Source organism: Furipterus horrens, unplaced genomic scaffold (genome assembly GCF_987537825.1).
Source record: "Furipterus horrens unplaced genomic scaffold, mFurHor1.1.pri manual_scaffold_7, whole genome shotgun sequence".
Lineage (NCBI taxonomy): Eukaryota > Metazoa > Chordata > Mammalia > Chiroptera > Furipteridae > Furipterus > Furipterus horrens.
This window is the reverse complement of record NW_028327177.1, coordinates 25,734,756-25,754,304: the sequence shown is the minus strand read 5'-3', so window position 1 is coordinate 25,754,304 and position 19,549 is coordinate 25,734,756. Positions and strand designations below refer to the sequence as shown.

The window sequence follows — 19,549 nt, the reverse complement described above, 5'->3', positions numbered from 1 at the left end:
TTAACTTTCTTTTTTCTAATTTTATCTTTTGCAGTGAACATGTATTACATTTATAATTAAAATATCTGTACACAACAATATCTCAGTACCACACTTAAGTATTCTTGATAGGCCACTGCTCTCGGCCTACAACTTGAGAGGACCCAGTTTGTAACATGACTGAGTGCTTCACATCAACTTACTTCCTTGTGGACCATGAGATGCAGCTGCTGTTTGTTTGTTTGTCTTTAATCTTCATAAAAACAAAGAGCAAAGGATCCTAACCTGAACTGATAGCACTTTGTAAATAAAAACATCTTATATCAATAAGAGATTTTTATCATTTCAACCCCTAAAGTTTCAAAGAACTCAACCTGTGTCCAAATAAAGTCTCTATTGCCTGTCTTCACCCCCAAGTCATCTGAGTGTGCAGATATTTAATTCCACAAACAAAATCCCCAGCCTGTGAGGATAGTGCTGCTTATAAGAGAGCCTTATGCCCCGTGATGGCCTTTGCCTTTCTGCCCCTGGACCTCCTCCACAGTAATTTCCAACTGAATCAATCTCAAGGTTGAAATTGCCCCCAGGAAAGGGCAAGTGAGATGTGACAGAAATTCAACAAGCAGCTACCTACACAGCCTGCCTACACCATGTGGAAAGAAAGCAATTGCCTAAGGGTCAGCTGGACAGAGGCAACAATTTTATTCTCTTGAAGAACTATCCCTGCTCTGGGTAAGAAACATTTCTCACATAGCGCCTTGCACAGGGCTTGCAGAGTCGGTAAGAAACAGAATGTGCCTCTGAGCCTGCAAAGGAGGCTGCATCAGTTGTCATCAGGATCAAGTTCATGAACCACCTGGGCAATTGCCACCACCTGCCTTTTGGTGGCTTTGATGATTACTTCCTGGCAGGCAGCAAAGCCCGAGAAGCGCTGAATAGAGAGGCTCCAGAATCCACAGCATTAACCAGAATAACACATTAACTCCATTTTGGCGGTGTATCTACCATCATTAGTAACCCATTCCACAATTCTCTTACAATTCACTTCAGCAGTGTTGCTGAGATTCCCATGGGCTCCCAAACCACTATGACTGTAGTGGGCAAAATCTAAAGTGACCATGATTTCCACCCTCAGGTATACCAGCCTTGTAAAACCCCCACCCCCTGATCGTGGGTGGAATCTGGGAATATGATGGGATGTCATTTCCTCAATTAGGTTACATTACGTGGCTAATGGTGATGAGATAAATAGTCACTCCATCCTGGTCAAGTGTAGAGAGATAGGTAATGAGAAGGATGCGCACACCCCCACTGGTATAGAAGAAAGTGAACATCTGTGTTGCAAACTGCCTGTCGGGAGCCACTCAGCCAGGACCTATAGAGGAGGTCTCTAGGAGCTAAAAGTGGTCTCAGCCAACTGCTAGCAAGAAAACAGAGGCTTCCATTCTACAACTTCAAGGCAATGAGCCTGCCAATGGCTGGTGAGCTGCGAAGAGCAGCCTGAGCCTCCGATCAGATCATAGACCCTGCACCACCTTGATTTCAGCCTGGGCAGACCCTGAACAGAGGACCCAGCCAACCTGATCCCGGGGAACGGTGAGATAATAAGTTTGTGTTGTTTGAGGCCCAAAGCCCTGTGGTCATTATTTGTTCACAACAATAGAAAACTAACACGATGACCATGCTGGCAACATTGTTAGGACACATGTGGCTGTTGTTCTTTCTCACATTTCCGCGGCCTTCAGAAGGAATTCATGCCCATAACATTCACTGTTAAGGAAACTAGAGGAGAATAATAACTAATATTTGTGTACCAGTTTAGAGTTTCGCTTTTAAATACAATCTCATTTGAATTTTACACCATTAATCTGAGCAAGTCCAGGCAGTGGTGATTAGAAACAAAGATCCAGGAGCCACACTGCCTGGATTTGATTCCTTCTCCTGTCATTTACTCATTAGTTGAGCTCGGGCCAGTTCCTTGACCTCTCTGTTTCTCAGTTTCCTTTCTTATAAAATAGAAATGTGATCATTCCTACCTCCTAGGCGTTTGTGAGGATTAAATGATTTTATATAAAGTCCAGCTCCTAGTAAGCACTGTGTTTATTGTTATCATTGGCAGTACCAAAACCTGCTAAGAAAGCAAAGTTAGCTTTGTTCATTTCCCACCATAAGAGGCTGCAAGAATTGCAGCCTAAGGTTTCAACAGGCTCTGCCACAGTGAGCTTGTACATTATATTGAAGAAAGGTAATTTGCAATGGGGAAAGAATTGACCCCACCCTCTAGCTGTTGTCTTGGGTAAAAGGGGAGGGACACTGGCAAGACTGAATGAGCTTTCTGCATGCCCCAGAAAGGACCACAGATCTTGGGGTGAGCAGGAGTGTGATGGCTTCCTTTGATGGCCTTATAAATAGACCTCTGGTTCCAACAGAATTCTGATTAGAGATGAGAACACAGCACAAATGGGTTCCTGCCACTATAATTAGACTCACACGCCTGTGTATCCCACAGTCTGGAACACAGATGGGCTGCCCATGGTTTGATGCTGTGTTGATCAGCTCTAACAGGTGTTCCCTCCAGGTAGACCTGGCAGTGGTAAAGCCATTAAAAGCATCTCTCCTAAATCCTTCTGGTCAGTTGCAATGAGCAAGAGAGGGTTGGAAATGCCTCCTGAGATGCTGGCAGATCTGTATGTGACAAAGAAAATAGTGGTCTTGTCAGTGGGACTGTTCAAGGTGAGCTGCCTGGTGTACCCTCATAACAGAGACAAGCTCATTAAAGAACACAGCCTAGTTCAATGAGCACCCCACCAAGCCAGATGGGATGTTTTGTATGTCAGGGCTGCTGTAGTCCAGTGGTGGTGTTTTGGTTCCTGGGCACAGCTGTGTTCATACCCAGTAGAAGTATAAGAGGTAGTTAAAGGTGTATTTTCCCAGTGTAGTTTTTGTCCCATCAAAGTACCATTGACCAAGGGCCTTGTTAGTCATCCCTTGCCTGTTCTACTAATTTTTCAGCTTGGGTTTTAAAGAACTGTTATTGGTAGGGAAAAAAATGTGAGCCTCTAGTTAACTCTAGTTTGTTTGTTTGTTTTGATGTAATGAATGTCCCTCTTTTGTCTCCATCCCTCCCATGTCCATCCTTTGGGGCACAGAGGGAGACGTGCCCATTGTCCCGATCTTTTCGGTATTTTTCTATCACCCCAATGCAACAACAAATCAATCACTGATAAAAGAAATGAAAAACTAAAACTAAAACTGTGTTACCATGTCTCTCAGTTACACAAAGGCATATTGGTCTATTTAGGAGAGTTTACCTTAATTCCCACTGGAAGATGTCCTAAAAGATCCAAGAGAAGGGAGTAAAGTTCAAATGCCTGCAGGGTGTGTACAGTTAGAGTTCAGGACTATCATCTAAGTAAAAACAAACCTAGATGACTTGCCTTTTAAAATGCTGTGCAGACCTACAAAAACAGCCAAATAAAATCCTATTCCTGGGCCATATATGGCCTGGGACCACTAGGAATGACCGCTGACCCAGAAACTCTTTCAAAAGCCAATTTGATAGAGGGAATGCAGACCCTCCCCTGCCCACCACTCCCAGGCAAAAGCAGAAGGAGCTCAAAGAGAAAGTCAAAGTTCAACTTCTTTCTGGAAATTGCCAGCCTAGACGATTTGTGAGCTCAGAATTCTCCACTAGGCTTGGCCTAGAAGGCCAAGGGAGGCTAAACTAGCACACCAGTCTAAACACAGCCACAATCAAGAGGAAATGCCTCAGCTGCTGGTACCCAATTACCCCTGATATTTTGATCACAGGAAAGTGTTTCCTCATTCTAATAAAAAAAATCCAGTCACCTACTATGCATAGGTTTCAACCCATTTAGCCACTAATCAGGGCATTTCCTATTGAGTGGAAGGCCTGTCAAGCAGGCTTTTCACTGGGAGGAATTCCCTGCTACAATCCCTTGAGAGCACATTTTGCTCTAGCAGAGCTTGGTCCAGGCCTAATAGTACATGCAGTCCCTAAAGAGTTCGGTCTGTTTATTACATGTACAATGGGATGTCAAAGCGGAAATTGTCTTTCAGTTTAGAAATAATAGACCCCAAAGCAGATTTTTAAAGTTAGTGTCCAAAACTAGTTAGAGGATTCTGATTGCACACCTACGACAAGAATATCAAAGTCAGAGATGAGAGAAAAGCAACTGAGAAAAGAATCTGTGTGGAGGCACACTGGAAAGTTTAACATGTGATTCTTGCACTACAAAGTCACAGAAGAGTGGACTGAAATCCTATCGGGCAGGAGGTGGACTTGAGCTGGAACATGAGCTCAAGGAGAGGTGGCTGTGTGGACTCTGGATGGGCCTGCCTTCCCAGGGCTCATCATCACAAAGGACGATCGTCTGTTTCCCATGACGATAGAGCCACTCACAGGAGAGCTGGGTTGAGGTCATTTTAGGTCCTGTCTCTTAGGGTCTTAGACTAGATGTTTTATGACACCTCAGCAATTGAAAGCTGAAAGTGACTACCAGATTCCTGAGGGTGATGAAGAAGTAAATGAAGAGGCGGAGAAGAGAGAGTACATCACCTGCACCAAGAGAACTACAGGTGAAAGTGTCTCATCATCAGGGTGGCGAGTATTGGGGGGTGGGGGGGGTGGAGGTTAGCAAGCAACTGTTCTTCATCTCCATTTTCGACAGAAAATGGGAAAAAAAGGAAAAGAAAAAGTTACATGTGTTGTACTAAGTCGGGCTGGAGTTAGAAGGAAGGGTTGGGAGGAGAACATTTCATAACTATTCACTTTCTTGGCTTCCCTGTTCCTACTCAAAGTAAAGGCCAAGCCAAAGAGAAGACATCTGGTGGCTGCTCCTAAACTCTGGGATTCATTACATCTCTACTGAGAAGAAAAATAATCCAAGCATTTGTTCCAAGACCCTAGTTTGCTTCAAATGACTGAAATTAAAATGTTACCAGAATCTCCAAGCACCAACACTTGGAATTTTAATATAATTTCACTTACTTGCAGCCAGTTATGGCCTTCGTTTTAACCAGAACATGTTAAACAGCATATGGAAAATTGCTACATGAGTTATTTAAAAATAATTCTTTTTTGGAGAATTGAAGTGGGATCAGTTAAGTCTGCTAAAACACTAGAGACAGAGAAGAGGAATTTGAGAAGATAGTTGGTGAAGCTGTAAAGCTATTATTTACAACTTTAAATGACAAAGAAACCAATTAAAAAATAATTAATCCACATTAGGGAACCTGAAGATACACAGATATGGGTCCAGGAAGAGAGAAATATTTGGGAAACTGCTCCTCTGGGCTGAGGGAAAGGCTGGCCTTACTCCCACGGGCAGGGGAAGGAAGGGGCCACACTTTACTCCCCAGATGGAGTTAACAGGGAGAGGAGCGATGAGGGGGATGACATTGTTGAGGGGATGTATCTGTAAGTTACTAGAGAAAGCACTTTCTTGGCCAACCTGAAGGGACTTCAGAAGGTGTCCAAAGACTTGATTGGGTCAAATTTAAGAAGGACTCCTTTAACATTTATGGAGGATATTTAGCGTCATGGTTAATAGCATTGTTCTGGAGCAAATCAAAATGAGCTGAACTCCAGCAATGCCAATTAGTGGCTGTGTGAGTCTGGGCAAGTTACTGGCCCTCTCTGGGCTTCAGTTTTAACACCAGTAAAAACAGGGAGACTAATGGGAGCTACTAGGTAGGGTTCTGTGAGATGAGAATTCAATGTATGAATACATACAAAGTGCTTAAAAAGGCAATTGGCACAGAGCAGATACATTTAAGTTTATAGGCTTCCGGTAGACAATAGTTCTACATAAAAGAATGAAGAAAAAAACAAACAAACAAACAAACAAACAAAAAAACCCAGAAGGGAAATTCAAGGCTCAGAAGGTTATCATCAACTGTTGGACATGACACTCAGCTCTAAGTCTCCATTCCTAACCTCAGGACTTTCACCATAATACATTGCTACCACGAAACCAAGGGGCCCATCACTCAAAGGGATCAACTTTAGTTTCACCTCCTTTTGCTTTTGGGGCTGTACTTTGATGGCAAGGTCACTGAGTACCTCTCAAAATGTTTAAAATTGCCTTGTTCAAAGGGGTCAAGTGTTACATGGTGATTATAGTCCACTGACCCAGGAGGCAGAGAGTCTTGCTTGGTTCAACTCTCAGCTCAACTTCTTTGACAGCTCCATGATCGTGATAACAGCACTTTAACCACAAAATTAGAAAATTCTTACATTTTATTCTTTAGTACATATCTGAATTACAGTCCACCTTTTCCATGTGAGATATGCTCCAAAACCTCCAGTGGATGCCTTAAACTGTGGAGGATACCAAACCCTATGGGTACTACATTTTTTCCCTAAACCTATGATAAAGTTTCACTTAAAACTTAGGCACAGTAAGAGATTAAGAATAATAAATAATAATGAAACAGAACAATGATAACAATATACTGTAATAAAAGTGATGTGAATGCAGTATCTCTCTCTCAAAATATCTTATTGTACTGCATTCACCTTTTCACTTAAGGGAAGCACTTCATGGTTTCTCTTTCACATATTCAAATTGCCATTATCACTACTCTTGTGCTTTGGGGCCATTATTAAGTAAAATCATGTGACTTGAACACAGGCACTGTGACACCAGAGCTGTCACACAACTGAGGTGGCTACAGTGACTAATGAAGAGGTAGCATTTCCAGTGTGGAGATGCTGGACAAAGGGATGAGTCAGGTATTGAGTGGGACAGAGCAGGACAACATGAGATTTCATCACACTACTCAGAAAAATGCACAACTTAAAACTTTTAAATTTTTATTTCTGGAATTTTCCATTTAACATTTTAGGACTGCATTTGAGTGTGAGTTACTGAAACTATGGAAAGTGAAATGGAGGATAAGGATGACTACTGCAGTTTAGCTGTTCTGTGATCGTTATCAACAACAACAGGTTCAACTATGCAATTGATACTTGAATTTCCTCTGCACCACTGTCTTTGAAACATTTCTGACCACAACGCCTGGAGGAAACAACATCATTCTGACTCCGTATGCCCATACGTATTTGAATCAGCATTTTACAACTCAATATTTTCCCTTAATACAAGTGACATACTCTGGTATTGTCTATTCTGTTTCATTCCATTTCAATTTTTAAACACTAGTCATGACCCATTAAACTGATTCTATAATCTTGAAGAGGTATAAACCATGCTGAATGGCACTCTTTCTGCTAACCATTGCTAGGAAATCACAAAGACACTCCCTCAGTGTAGCTCACCAGTGTTCATTGAGCCTATGACATGCTAAGCATTGTGCTAGAAATTAAATGTTTACATAACTCTCAAATTATATAATGCATTCCCCCAAATGATCTAGCATGTGTGATCAAATTATTCCTGATGCCTTGTAAATAAGCAATGACATTATTAATTTTGCTTTTACAGGTCACAACTTACTTTAGACCTCATCTACCAAACATGTTAATCACCATTCAGTTGTTTCCTGATGCTGCACCAAAGTATCTATAAACTCACTTCACCAATTGAGAGCAATATATAATAAGTCCTCTCAGAACCTTAAAGGATCTTTCTAAAAATATATAAACTCAGACCAAGATGATATTGGTCTTTCCTTTTCTGTATCCTGCCTCTCCATATCTGTTTAAGCTTCTTTGTCAGAATCAAGCGCTCAATAAGTACTTCCCTTACATGGCCTTAGGCAATGTTTACAAACTAAAAGAGCCATTGCAATGCATTCCACCGCCCAGTAAGTTTTACCAGGTAAATAAACATCTAATCCTCTAGCCACATTTATTATTATTATCATTATAGCTTTATTCTAATTTATTTCACCGGAAGTATTTTTAAAATGTGATAGAGGTCCTATCTGACTCGGGGTTAAATCTTTAGTTAGCTAATATTTAAAAGATAACTCTTGTTTTGTGAGTGTATATACCACTGAGTATATTCCACAGCAGCACTGTCCTATACGGTAGCCATTAGCCACAGGTGGTATTGAGCACTTGAAGTGTGGCTAATGCAACTGAAGAACTGAATTTTTACTTTTATTTTAATTAATTTAAACTTAAAGAGTCACATATGACAAGCGGCTACTATATAAATGCAGATCTAGAGCATTTATCACAGTACATACGAATAATCCTGAATGATCCTGATGATAAAGAAAATGATAATGAAAGGTGCCATTTATTGAATATTATCTAGGACCAGACATTGCCTAAGCTCTTTTTATACAAATTATGTAACTTCTCACAGCAATCCTCCTGGTAAGTAGTACCATTATTCTTCCCGTTTTTCAGATGAAGAAACTGAGGTCACACAGCCAGAAAACCATGGAACTGAGGGTCAAAGCCAGTGCTGTCTCCAGAGCACAGAGCAGAACTCGATTCCTTCCCACAACAGCACCCCCTGGCCATGGGTATGCTTTAATTGCAATGAATAGGAAAAAGAGAATAAATGACTTTTTCTTTATCCTTTTAAATATCTCCTCAACACCCAAGACTGGCGCCTAAAGAAAAGAAATTTCCATGACTGAGGACTCTTCCAGTTCTAAAAAAAGAAAAAGAAAATATCTCTGTGATTTAAATAAAAGGTTTGTGATCAAGAGGTGAACTAGAATTCAACTTGTATTTATGGTCTGGAGAATCTCTGCCCACTTGAAAACATGATACTATTTTTACAATAAGTTAAGATTTATTCTTGCCTGCTTCTGAGAGGATTTAAGGGGGCTTTTAGGTTAAGACGCTTAAGGATCCTAAAGAGAAGAAATCACTTGGAAAAAATTAACAGAATTCTAATTAATAAAGATTTTTAAGCACCCACCTTCTGAGATAGAGGATTGACTAAAGCTTTTCAGCTAAGGCAAAATAATAATAATAATAATAATAATAATACAACTAATTAATAAAATGTGGGGGCTTTAGTTTATACTGTTGTTCTGTTTTTTTGTTTTTGGTTTTAGGTTTTTTCTTAACAAAGAAATCAATCAAATTGGTGTGTAGGTTTCACTAAAGACACAGATTACTCAAGTAATTCTCATCTCTCCTCCCCCATAAAAGCAGGCAACATTGCAGGAAAATATTCTTCAGTAAAGGCAATTCTCTGAGGAGAGAAGTATCCTGACCATCCAGCACTAACACAGATGTGGCTTCCCTCAGAGTCACCTCTGCTTGACCTCTTCCTCCCACCGTTGCTGCTGAAACACTCAGAGCCTGGGCTGAGGGCATTAGTGGTCCAGTCCATGGCCAGAACAGAGGAGCAGATATGAAAAGTGGCCACTTGGCTCTGTGAGCACGCTCTGTCAGGCCAACATGGGAAATCTTTATATGTCGGGAACTGCCTGTTGCCATTTACTTGCAACTGAGCTAAATTTGTGCATGCACGTGTGTATGTGTGTGTGTGTTTGTGTGTGTGTGTGTGTGTGTGTGTGGTTTCACTAACTGTTCTTTTTGTTTGTCGGTTTTTATCTCTTTATGTACCTTCTTGTCCCAATTTAGAGAAGAGAAATAATCACAAAAATGCATGCATACACAGCTACACACACACACACACACACACACACACACACACACACATGTTTTTTCTACTTTGAAACAACAACTTCCACAGAGATCTTCCAAGGAGTGATGCTTTGTCCTTATCAGGTCAGACAGTTAAAGGACTTAGTTGCCTGTTACCCTGAAGGGTAACCCACTTTTTTCCTTACAACATTCCTTGAGCCGGTGGTGGAGAGTTAGGTTAAAGAGAATAAAGGGGTGCGAAGCCTTTGACAGCCTTAGTGCGCTCCCACTTCCATAGAGAGATGAAAGGAAAGTTTATCTATGCTTACAACATGTATTAGCTGCCTGGCTGCATATTCTTTACCCCGACTTCTCTTTGGTTACACCACACCTATGCTTTCAATGTAAACTTGAAAGGAATAGAAATTCAAAAGACTTTCCAATCTTTGCTAAAGTATCATTCCCTTCCTCAAAACACTTACAAAGCCTCAACAACCTTCTGTTGTTCCAGGTAAAAAGGGATTCATCGCTCTCCTCCAGTCATTCTTCCATCCCATTCTTATCCATTCAATTCAATAAATATTACAGTACAGTGTGAGCAGCAGTGGAAATTCACCTTCTAGAAATTATGTCTCTTTGTTATGTAACAGTAAATGAATTACTGTTCTTTTATAAGTGGGTTTGAGTTTCAAAAATGAATGAATCTTAACAAGAAGGGAAAATAGATTAAGGCCTAGTGTTGCCATGTATCCCATTTATGTCTTTTCAGTTAATAGTCTTCATTTTTCAGAGCAGTTTTTGGTTTACTGAAAAATTGAGCAGAAAGTACATTCTCCCAATCCCAACACACAGTTTGCCCTACTATTACCATCTAACATTAGTGTGGTACCTTTGTTACAATTGATGAGTCAATACTGATCAATTATTTTTAAAGCTCATAGTTTACATTAGGGTTCTCTCTTTGTGTTGTACATTCTATGGGTTTGGACTAATGTATAAGCATAATGACATGTATCCACCATTACAGTACCATGCAGAACAGTTTCACTGTCCTGAAAATCCTCTGTGCTCTGCCTATTCATCCCTCCATCTCAGACCCTAACCCCGGGAAATCACTGATATTTTTACTGTCTCTATAGTTTGGCCTTTTTCAGAAAGTCATACAGTTGGAACCATAAAGGATATAGCCTTTTTCCATTTAGCAATATGCATTTAAGGCATTTCCACAGAATAATATCCCACTATACAGATGTACACAGTTAATCCATTCACCTATCAAAGGACAGGTTGGTTGCTTCCAAGTCTGGGCAATTATAAGTAAAGCTGCTGTAAATATTCATCTGCAAGTTTTGGGGTGAAAACATGTTTTCAATTCATTTGGGAACTATCAAGGAATGTGATTGCTGCATTGTATGATAAGAGTATGTTTAGTTTTGTAAGGAACTGCCAAACTGCCTTCCAAAGCGGCTGTTTCATTTTGCGTTCCCAGCAGCAATGAATGAGAGTTCCCATTGCTCCACATTCTTCCCAGCATTTGGTGTCATCCGTGTTTTAGATTTTGGTAGTGTGATAGTACCTTGTTGTTTTAACTTGCAATCCCTAATGACATATGAGCATATCTTCATATGCTCATGTGCCATCTGTATGTAATCATTGGTTAAGTGTCTGTTAGATCTTTTGCTCATTTTTAAATTGTTTTCTTATTATAGGTTTTAAGAACATATGCTCTTTTTTCCATTGTTTCAAAAACACAAAGCTTTCTTCTCTATTCTATCACATAATTTTCTCCCTCCTTTTGTCACCTGGGTACTTTAAGCCAGCTGCTGTTGCCTTTCCAATGCTGCTGGGCTCTACATTGACATCTGGGCTAACACTTTTATTCAACAACACTGTAGTCCTGAGGGCAATAAAGAAAAGGACAACTGGAAGAACTTATGGAATCATCTCAACAAAGCCTTGAACAGTCTTGGCCCACAACCAAGCCACCAAAACACAAAAATCAAATACCCCATGTACAATGAGGAATCAAAACTACAGTGTGTCAGGTTAGCACAGTGTTCCCTTATTTAATATTTTTTAAACATAAGACTTCTGGAAGGTATTCTCTAGGATTTTCATTCCAAACAATGAGGAGTTACGTCAAAAAAGAAATTTCAACGAAAATTTCTGTAAAGTGGATCCTCAAATAGGCAGAATATTTCTAAACTGCAACTTGCCAGATAATTATATGCACCAGAACTTTTCTATCTAAAAAGAAATCGAATTTAATGTTCTTAGATTTTTTATCAGCAGCAAGCTAAATGGGCAGAATATCTCAGAAGTGCTTTATGAAGTTACATAAAGAACTATTTTTTAAGCATTTCATGGTTGACAGCTTAAGGTAATTTTTTTTATTTTTAAGGAAAAGGTTTTTTAGTTCTTCTGACTTGTTGATAACACATGCCACAGATTTCACTAATTACAGCGGATACATCCTGGTGAAGCAGTTGAGAAGATTACAGCCTAAGAATATCAAAAAGGAAAAAGAAAAACACTCCCACTGGGTTAGGCCCTTTTTTATCTAATGCATTTGGGTCTAAAAAGTTACAGATTACGGGCCTCTATTCACAGGCTCCCTCTTGACTGCCTAAGTAGCAGGCCCACCTGCCATGACAACCTTGTGATAGCAAGGTTGAAAGCATTACTCCTCTCCCATGCAATGCTTCACTGTTCATAAGTGCCCTCACTTGTATTACCTTTGAAGGTAAGGAAGACTTGAAATAATTAAATCCTCACATAATCCAGGAACTTTATTTTACTTAAGGATTCTGTCTCTGCGCTTGCCTGCTAACTTCTTCCAAAATGGACAAAGTGAGTCTCACCAAATATATTACCATATTTGAAACTAAACAAGTGTGGGAAAAATTTTCCTGTAAAGGGCCAGATAGTTAATATTTTAGGTTTTGAGAGACATAAGTCTCTGTCGCAACTACTAAGCTCTGCAGCTGTAGCATGAAAGTAGCCACGGACAAGACATAAAGGAATTAGCATGGTTGTGTTCCAATCAAGCTTTATTTATGGACACTGAAATTTGAATTTCATATAATTTTCACAGGTTATAAGCTATCATCCTTTTGACTTTCAATCATTTTAAAAATGGGAAAACCATTCTTAGCTCAAAGGCCATACTAAAACAAGCATTAGATCATATTTTGTCATAATATAAACAGGAGTCAGACCCTTCTATTATAATGATCTGTTGAATCCTATAAGAAGACAAGCTTCCAACTTACAAATATAAAAAACAATGGGCCCAGGAAATTTTTGGTATATATGTTTTTAAAGTCATCATATGTATTATAAGTTCATTTTATATGTTCTGTGAAATTAAAGCACAATGAAAAAAATTGTGATTTATTCAAAATCTAATATAATACATCCTATCAAAATTTGGGAAAATTTAAAATATTTGATATTTAAATATTAACACTAAATGTGACTATAAAATTTTAAATATAACATTATAAATATTTAAAATTGTGATATTTAAAAATATTATCTCTATTCTCAACTGGCTATTAAAAGTGGCATGTTAGTAGTACTCGAAGTCCTAGCCAGAGCAATTAGACAAGAAAAAGAAATTAAAGGTACCCAAATTAGGAATGAAGAAGTAAAATTGTCACCATCAGATGACAAGATTTCATATATAGTAAATCTTAAAGACTACACAAAACTAACTGGAACAAATTTTTAAAACTCAGTAAAGTTTTAGGATACAAAATTAACATATGAAACCCTGTTGCATTCCTGTATACTAACAACAAAATACCAGAAAGAGAAATGAATAAAACAATTCCATTTACACTTACAATGAAAAGAATGAAATACCTAGGAATAAACTTAACAAAAGAGATGTAGGACTTACACATTATAAGACATTGTTGAAAGAAATTGAAGACAGCATAAAGAAATTGAAAGATATTCCATGTTGATGGATTGGAAGAATTAACATTGTTAAAATGGCCATTTTATTTAAAGCATTATACAGATTTAATGCAAATCTTATCAAAATCCCAATGGCATTTTCTCCCAAAAATAAGACAAAAAAATTCTCAAATTTTATGAAACCACAAAAGCCAAAGCAATCCTGAGAAAAAAGAACAAAGCTGGAGATATCACACACCCTGACTTCAAACTATATATAAAGCTATAGCAATCAAAACTGTATGGCATTGGCAGAAAAGCTGACACACAGACCAATGGAACAAAATTGAGAGCCCAGAGATAAACCCACACATATACGGGCAATTACTTTTCTACAAAGAAGCCAAAAACATATAATGGAGAAAAAGAAAGTCTCTTTAATAAAAGGTGTTGGTAAAACTGGGAAGCCACATACAGAAGAATGAAACTAGACTGCTGACACCATCTCCAAAAAATAACAAAGTAGATTAAAGACTTGAATGTAAGACCTGAAACAATAAGCTATATAGAAGAAAACACAGGCACTAAACTTATGAACCTTGGTCTCAGAGGAGTCTTTGTGGACTTGACCCCAAAAGCAAGGGAAGTAAAAGCAATAAATAAATGAGACTACAGCAAACTAAAAAGTTTCTTCATAAAAAAACAATAAATAAATAAATAAAAAGTTTCTGCACAGCAAAAGAAACCATAAACAAAACAAAAAGCCAATGAATGGGATGGGAGAAGATATTTTCAAACAATACCTCCAATTAGGGGCTAATATCTAAACTATATAAAGTACTCAACAACAACAACAACAAAAAAGCCAAACAATCCAATGTTTAAAAAATGAGCAGAGGACTTGAATAGACTTTCTTCCAAGGAAGACATACAGATGGCCAGCATGACGTATGAAAAACACACTAAACATCACTAGCTCTAAGGGAAATACAAATCAAAACCACAATGAGATACCACCTCACACCCGTCAGACAGCTATTATCAATAAAACAAGAAATAAGTGTTGAAGAGGATGTGGAGAAAAAGGGAACCTTTTTACAATGACAAACATGAATAGATGAGACTCCATTTCTGGACAGGTTGCAGGCTAGTGGAAGAGACAAGCATCCATCAAATGAACACAACATTGCAACTGCGAAGCACCGCATACACGGGGGCTTTGCAGAGCATTGACTTAGGGAGGGCAAAGAAAGCTTCTGGTCAGGTAATCACTCAGAATAAGGTTAAAGTGGTTGCAGCAGCAGTCATTCAGGGGAAAGGGAGAAGCAGGAACCTTCCAGCAGGGAAAGCCACACATTCCAAGTTCTCAAGAGGGAGGAGGAAAGGTATATTTGGCAAACTGAGAAGAGGCCAGTGGGAAGCCCAGGCTGAGGAACCTGGATGGAGAAGAGACTGGAAGAAGTAGAAGGAACCAATCATGCATCGTCCCCTTGCAGACCATGTTCTGGAGCCTATCTTGCCCCTAAAAGCAGTGGGTGCAGCTGCAAGGGTGACAAGATCAGAGTTGCGGTTTGAAGCAGTTGCTCCAACTGCAACGCAGAGGACAGCTTAGAAGAAGGCTGGAGTGAAGACAGGCAGATCATTGGGAGGCAGTTGCAATAGCCAGCCGAGAAGTGACGAAAGCTGGTTTGTGTCGGACCCCCAGTCCCTTGCACAGTGCTTGCATAGAGCCAGCCGTCTTTAAGTGTTAACTGAAATGAAATACTTGCTGAAATGAATGAGCGGTACCTGGTATGAGTAGGATGAGAGAAAGAGCAGCATGTAAGAGCTAAGAGCTCAGAGTGTCATAGGACTCTCCCAGCTTCAAAAGGGAAGGAACAGTATAGTTCAAAACAAAATGATATGTGTCAATATTATTTTTTTTTAAACACTGATGAGTGGAAAAATCTTATTAGGCTTCCTGGTACAACATGTCAGCCCTGGTATATCAATTTCTCCTTCCAAAACTTATATGTAAGGCATCCCTCCTTGTTAGACTTAAAATAAGAAACAAATAAGAACTAAGACATGAGACATGGCCACTGTAGGATGTAGTGTCTGCCAGTAAATCAAGACTTGTGAGAGACCTTTTATTTTTTTTTTCAAGATGAAACAAGACATGAAACCATGGTGCTGGGCCACAATAGAATTTTTCGAACTTTGTGACAACTTTACCCATTTTATCCAAACCACATCAAAATGAAAAAAGAAGAGTAAGCTTGAGAAAATTTACTGTATGTTTTCTCTTTAACTGTAACATCCCACAACCATATATGAAAAAGTTATTTATAAATTCTTACATTTCAATAATCTTCAATGAGTCTTGGTCCCTAAAAGGCTCCCTTTCTGCTGAGCTGGGTAAAGGGTATGAGTTTAGAAGTATAAAGCAGGTTGAATTAAGTCAACCCACTTTGTATAGAAAAAGGGAAAGATAGAGAGATGGAAAGATCTGGAAGTGGAGGAATGGATGGTGGAAGGGATGGGAAGAAATCCAGTCACTGATAAGCTAAAATCAGAGACTTGGGTAAAACATCTCATGGGGATCTTTTGGGGTGTAGAGAAAACCTACAGGGTATGTAATATAACTTCCAATCTCATCCCCAACTCCATTATGGAATTTTTAATAAAATCTAAATGGATTCTGTGGAGGGAATGCAAAGAAGTGTAAAGTCTAGTTTCCTGGGTGGCTCGCGGCCAAACAGGGACTGCCGAGAACAGCAGCAATATGGCTTAGTCTTGGCTGAAAGAAGCAACGGATTATGATCAACAACCAGTGGCCGTCCATGCTCTGCCTTCTCCCCTCTGCAGACCTGCCCATCCTCAGAGAGTGTGTGCTTTCCAGTCTGCTTCCCTCCCTGACTTTGGGATGGCTGCATCTCATTCTAGCCCTGCCTGGGGCTGATACAGGGGAAAGAATCTGCAAACCCACTTAACCTCAAGATTAGGGCCTGATAAAAGCTAGACTGAAGAATGTCGCCTTAGATGTGAGGTTAAGTGGGTGTGCAAAATTTTTTGTTTTGAAAAAATTTATTTCATCCTGTGTCTCTTTCTTAATTAGTCCTAAACTCAAGCAGGAAAGAAGAGTGTTATTTATAGAATCCCTCAACTTCTGACCTCAACATCTGTGAGTATACTGAAGAGAGTTTAGAAGAATAGATACTTAATAGAAGTTGTTTCTGTGTAAGTGACTATATTTTATGATTTTCCTGTTAAAACCACGTATATTGCTTTTCCCATCCCCAGCTGCCACTAAGGTTTTCGGTCCTTTGGAGGAAGCTAAGGTCACCTTGGGGAGAGGCCCTCACCTCACCTGATGACTAGCACTACTCCTAGAGGCACTCAATCTCAGAGCTCACCTGTGGCTCTTATCCTGCACCATGATGAGGGGACAGTGACAGAAGATAAGATCAGTGCCTTCATTAAAGCAGCTGGTGTAAATGTTGAACCTTTCTGGCCAGGCTTGTTTGCAAAGGCTCTGTCCAATGTCAACACAGGGAGCTTCATCTGCAATGTAGGGGCTGGTGGACATGCCCCAGCGGCTAGTGCTGTACCAGCAGGAGGTCCCGTCCCCTGTTCCCTCTGTCACTGCTGCCCCAACTGAGGAGTAGAAAGTGGAAGCAAAGAAAGAAGAACCTGAGGATTCTGAGGATGACATGGGCTGTGGTCTTTTCAACTAAACCTCTTTTGTAACACATTCAATAAAAAGCTGAACTCTGCAAAATAAAAATTAAAATGTATTGCTAAAGTTTTCGAACTCCAGCCACTACTAAAAATTAACTGTTGGGGTGTGTGTGTCTGTGTGTCTGTGTGTGTCTCTGTGTGTGTGTGTGTTTACATTTCCACCCATGTTAATAAGGTAGGATTTAAATTCCAGTTAGGATGCTTCCCACACCCGTGCTCTCTTACTATGTCCCCAAAAGTTTCTGATGTAGTATTCTTCCCACTTTAGGTTAAAATTACTTCCTTTGACTCCACATTTTCTACATTCATTTTTCAAATCCACCTAACATACACTGACTGTCTTCTCTCTTATTGGTTCCCAGGGGTGAAGTATTAAGGGAAAAATATTATATTTAGGGTAGTTTGCAGCATGAAACATTTGGTAAAGATTGGATTAGAAAAGGGTATGTAGTTTATGGCCAATTTTAAAGTCCATTATTGTTCATGATAAGTAGTCAATACATATTGTCTGATGACCATTTGAAAATGGATTCTAGAACAGACTAAAGAAGATGATTTCCCAGCTAAGAGACTTAAGTGTTAGGGACTTTAAAACAGTCATCAAGGAAGGTTTCCATTTATGATACACCATCTTTAACTGTGAAAGCAGCTAAAAGGAGTTCTCAGGTCAAACAATGTTGGTAGAATAGAGGGTGAGCAAGATTTACTGTTATTTCACTATAAAGGAATACTGTGTCCATCCTGGATGTACCCCTCAGGTACTGTGAATGTGAACTATTTTATTATAGCAATGCAATGCTAGCTTTTATTGAAAAGCAAGTCTATTGTACCAAAACTCCTATGATTCACAATGACTTGCCCAAAAAATCACTGGCCCAGTGACTGAGAAAGACAAATCGAGTAAGAAGAAATGGAATTCTCTACCCACCAACACCTGTCCCTGTGGCCAACATCCATTTTATCCCTTACAAAAGAGAGAAATTACACTTCTAAAATAGCCAGTCAACTGAATTAACTCAGCCACTACAATTTTAAAATTTGGGTCTCTGCTGAAAGCATCCTTGTTTCATTTTGCCATATATACATCTCCATTTCTCCATAGTTCTTTCTCCCTCACTTCTGGCCAAGAGTGGCTACCCTGGGCTTTCTTGTTATTTCTAAAGCAGTCTCCATACCCTCAGGCATCCATGCTATCCGTGTAGTAGGCAGAATAATGGCCCCTGAAGATTCCCTAATCCTCAAAACATGTGACTATGTTATTTCACATGGCAAAGGGACTTTGCAGATGTAATAAGGTTAATGACCTTGAGATGTGTAGATTATCCTAGATTTCTCAGGTAGGTCCAATCTAATCACTAGACCAGGCAACCAGATAGGTGCAGCACAAGAGGGGTACCATCCACCATTGCTGGCTTTGAAGATGAAGGAAGGAGGCACTACCCAAAGAATGCAGGCAGCCTTTTTGAGCTGGAAAAGACACAGAAACACATTGCTACATAGAGCCTACAGAGAGAAATGCACTCTGCCAACCCAACACCTGGTTTCAGCCCAGTAAGACCCACATCTACTGAATAAGTAAATTTATATTGTTTAAGCTACCAAGTTTGTACTAATTTGTTACAGTAAATAAAGTCACATATGTATTTCCTATACCTAGAACCTTCTTTCCTACTGTGACTCTCTGGTAGATGCTTTGTTCCTTTAGGTCTGCTCAAATTTCACCTTCTTTATGAAGACTTTCCAAGAGCAACACTCCTGCCAGTTTCTGTGGGTCAGTCTATCCTCTTTGCTCCCAAATATTTTTATATTTATGGCAATTTAACATATGGTTATTGTTGTTATAAACAGAACCCCCTCAACTCCCCACACACTACCTACCCCTGACATCAGAGACCATGCCTTTTCATCAAAGCACAGGGTCTAGCATATAACAGGTGCTCTCTCATCCAATGATAGCAGGAAGAGGATGAGAGAGAGAGAAAAGGAGAGAGAGAGAAAAGTAGACCGATTAAAAAACTGAAGTCACAGGCTTGAGTTATAAAAGAAGTCAGGGAAAACATAAGAGAAGAAATCAGGCTATAATTTGTAAAACTATTAGTAAATCTCAAAATATGATCTAAGCACCCATTTTCTAAGTTTTTAATATGCCATGAATCATTACTTTGCTAGTATAATACTTAGGGGGAGGAGTTGAATGAATATTTAGTGTTCTCTTTAAAATTAGCATAGACTTCTGGTCAAGATGGCCGCATAGATAAACATGGCTCACCTTCTCGCACACCCACATCAAAATTACAAACAAAATATAGAACAACCATTGCTCAGAACCATCAGAAATCAAGTTGAATGGAAGTCTGACAACTACAAAATTAAAGAAACTACATCCATCCAGACTGGCAGGAG

At 39.4% G+C, this 19,549-nt stretch overlaps 1 protein-coding gene and 1 pseudogene across 4 annotated transcripts in view; one reads left to right on the top strand and one right to left on the bottom strand.

Moving 5' to 3' along the window:
- NCALD (neurocalcin delta) overlaps window positions 1–19,549 on the bottom strand; it is a 377,772-nt gene that overhangs the window by 282,812 nt on the left and 75,411 nt on the right. The window lies entirely within an intron of this gene.
- LOC150004146 (large ribosomal subunit protein P1 pseudogene) lies at window positions 2,641–17,142 on the top strand (annotated as a pseudogene).